Source organism: Oncorhynchus clarkii, unplaced genomic scaffold (genome assembly GCF_045791955.1).
Source record: "Oncorhynchus clarkii lewisi isolate Uvic-CL-2024 unplaced genomic scaffold, UVic_Ocla_1.0 unplaced_contig_2300_pilon_pilon, whole genome shotgun sequence".
Taxonomy (NCBI): domain Eukaryota; kingdom Metazoa; phylum Chordata; class Actinopteri; order Salmoniformes; family Salmonidae; genus Oncorhynchus; species Oncorhynchus clarkii.
The window spans coordinates 1-3,610 of NW_027259679.1; the positions used below are offsets into that span (position 1 = coordinate 1).

Genomic DNA, 3,610 nt, shown 5'->3' on the forward strand with positions numbered 1-3,610 from the left:
CAACATTTATAGTGTTACACGATGAGGATGGGATTCTAACCCATGCATGCAGAGCACAATGGATTAGCAGTCCATAGCCTTAACCACTCGGCCACCTCATCCTGTTTTTTGGAAGTTGCAAATTACCTTAAAAGACTGTAGTTGCTGTATGTAAACCCTAGATTGAAATCAATGAAAGTTATGCAGAGCAATGGCAAGGCCATGTGTCTATCCCATCGAGACATTTAACAAATGTTTTGTCAGGCCGAGTGGTCTCCAGTGCTTGATTAAGTGTGTTGAGGTGTCGGTTCAAATCCCACTATTGAGGTTGCCCTTGGTGAAGTTATTCTTCAATACCTGAATCTTATTAGTCGCTCTAGGATTGCGCAGGGATTCTATATTCATGTGGGGCCATGTAAGAGAGGAAATAACAAATGTTGTGTGAAGAGGTTGGTGTTATAATCCACACATGCAGTTCATCGCCTTCACCACTCAGATACCAAGTCCTGTGCTCTCGCTGTGGCAGTCAGCAATTTTACCAGTGTTTGTGAAAGTCAAAATCTTCCAGTGCCAAAATAAATCATTGAATTTTAATTGTTACACGATGAGGATAGGATTCGAACCCATGCATGCAGAGCACAATGGATTAGCAGTCCATCACCTTAACCACTCGGCCACCATATCCTGTTTTTTGGAAGTTGCAAATGACCTTAAAAGACTGTAGTTGCTGTATGTAAACCCTAGATTGAAATCAATGAAAGTTATGCAGAGCAATGGCAAGGCCATGTGTCTATCCCATCGAGACATTTAACAAATGTTTTGTCAGCCCGAGTGGTCTCCAGTGCTTGATTAAGTGTGTTGAGGTGTCGGTTCAAATCCCACTATTGAGGTTGCCCTTGGTGAAGTTATTCTTCAATACCTGAATCTTATTAGTCGCACTAGGATTGTGCAGGGACTCTACATTCATGTGGGGCCATGTAAGAGAGGAAATAACAAATGTTGTGTGAAGAAGTTGGTGTTATAATCCACACATGCAGTTCATCGCCTTCACCACTCATATACCAAGTCCTGTGCTCTCGCTGTGGCAGTCAGCAATTTTGCCAGTGTTTGTGAAAGTCAAAATCTTCCAGTGCCAAAATAAAGCACCGAATTTGAATTGTTACACGATGATGGGATTCGAAACCATGCATGCAGAGCACAATGGATACGCAGTCCATCGCCTTAACCACTCATCCACCTCATCCTGTTATTTACATGTGGCAAATGACCTTAAAAACCTGTAGTTGCTGTATGTAAACCCTAGATTGAAATCAATGAAAGTTAGGCAGAGCAATGGCAAGGCCATGTGTCGATCCCATCGAGACATTTAACAAATGTTTTGTCAGGCCGAGTGGTCTCCAGTGCTTGATTAAGTGTGTTGAGGTGTCGGTTCAAATCCCACTATTGAGGTTGCCCTTGGTGAAGTTATTCTTCAATACCTGAATCGTATTAGTCGTACTAGGATTGTGTAGGGATTCTATATTCATTTGGGGCCATGTATTAGAGGAAATAACAAATGTTTTGTGAAGAGGTTGGTGTTATAATCCACACATGCAGTTCATCGCCTTCACCACTCAGATACCAAGTCCTGTGCTCTCGCTGTGGCAGTCAGCAATTTTGCCAGTGTTTGTGAAAGTCAAAATCTTCCAGTGCCAAAATAAATCACATGAATTTGAATTGTTACACGATGAGGATGGGATTCGAACCCATGCATGCAGAGCACAATGGATTAGCAGTCCATCGCCTTAACCACTCGGACACCTCATCCTGTTTTTTGGAAGTTGCAAATGACGTTAAAAGACTGTATTTGCTGTATGTAAACCCTAGATTGAAATCAATGAAAGTTATGCAGAGCAATGGCAAGGCCATGTGTCTATCCCATCGAGACATTTAACAAATGTTTTGTCAGGCCGAGTGGTCTCCAGTGCATGATTAAGTGTGTTGAGGTGTCGGTTCAAATCCCACTATTGAGGTTGCCCTTGGTGAAGCTATTCTTCAATACCTGAATCGTATTAGTCGCACTAGGATTGCGCAGGGATTCTATTTTCATGTGGGGCCATGTAAGAGAGGAAATAACAAATGTTGTGTGACGAGGTTGGTGTTATAATCCACACATGCAGTTCATCGCCTTCACCACTCAGATACCAAGTCCTGTGCTCTCGCTGTGGCAGTCAGCAATTTTACCAGTGTTTATGAAAGTCAAAATCCCACTATTGAGGTTGCCCTTGGTGAAGTTATTCTTCAATACCTGAATCTTATTAGTCGCTCTAGGATTGCGCATGGATTCTATTTTCATGTGGGGCCATGTAAGAGAGGAAATAACAAATGTTGTGTGAAGAGGTTGGTGTTATAATCCACACATGCAGTTCATCGCCTTCACCACTCAGATACCAAGTCCTGTGCTCTCGCTGTGGCAGTCAGCAATTTTACCAGTGTTTGTGAAAGTCAAAATCTTCCAGTGCCAAAATAAATCACTGAATTTTAATTGTTACACGATGAGGATGGGATTCGAACCCATGCATGCAGAGCACAATGGATTAGCAGTCCATCGCCTTAACCACTCGGCCACCTCATCCTGTTTTATGGAAGTTGCAAATGACGTTAAAAGACTGTATTTGCTGTATGTAAACCCTAGAATGAAATCAATGAAAGTTAGGCAGAGCAATTGCAAGGCCATGTGTCGATCCCATCGAGACATTTAACAAATGTTTTGTCAGGCCGAGTGGTCTCCAGTGCTTGATTAAGTGTGTTGAGGTGTCGGTTCAAATCCCACTATTGAGGTTGCCCTTGGTGAAGTTATTCTTCAATACCTGAATCTTATTAGTCGCTCTAGGATTGCGCAGGGATTCTATTTTCATGTGGGGCCATGTAAGAGAGGAAATAACAAATGTTGTGTGACGAGGTTGGTGTTATAATCCACACATGCAGTTCATCGCCTTCACCACTCAGATACCAAGTCCTGTGCTCTCGCTGTGGCAGTCAGCAATTTTACCAGTGTTTGTGAAAGTCAAAATCCCACTATTGAGGTTGCCCTTGGTGAAGTTATTCTTCAATACCTGAATCTTATTAGTCGCTCTAGGATTGCGCAGGGATTCTATTTTCATGTGGGGCCATGTAAGAGAGGAAATAACAAATGTTGTGTGACGAGGTTGGTGTTATAATCCACACATGCAGTTCATCGCCTTCACCACTCAGATACCAAGTCCTGTGCTCTCGCTGTGGCAGTCAGCAATTTTGCCAGTGTTTGTGAAAGTCAAAATCTTCCATTGCCAAAATAAAGCACCGAATTTTAATTGTTACACGATGAGATTCTAACCCATGCATGCAGAGCACAATGGATAAGCAGTCCATCGCCTTAACCACTCATCCACCTCATCCTGTTACTTACATGTGGCAAATGACCTTAAAAACCTGTAGTTGCTGTATGTAAACCCTAGATTGAAATCAATGAAAGTTAGGCAGAGCAATGGCAAGGCCATGTGTCGATCCCATCGAGACATTTAACAAATGTTTTGTCAGGCCGAGTGGTCTCAAGTGCTTGATTAAGTGTTTTGAGCTGTCGGTTCAAATCCCACCATTGAGGTTGCCCTTG

At 42.7% G+C, this 3,610-nt stretch overlaps 1 non-coding gene across 1 annotated transcript; it reads right to left on the reverse strand.

Annotated features, from left to right (window-relative positions):
- Positions 1–2,511: 2,511 nt before the first annotated feature.
- Positions 2,512–2,593, reverse strand: trnas-gcu (transfer RNA serine (anticodon GCU)). The gene has a single exon. It is a non-coding gene; the product is annotated as a tRNA-Ser (tRNA).
- Positions 2,594–3,610: the final 1,017 nt, after the last annotated feature.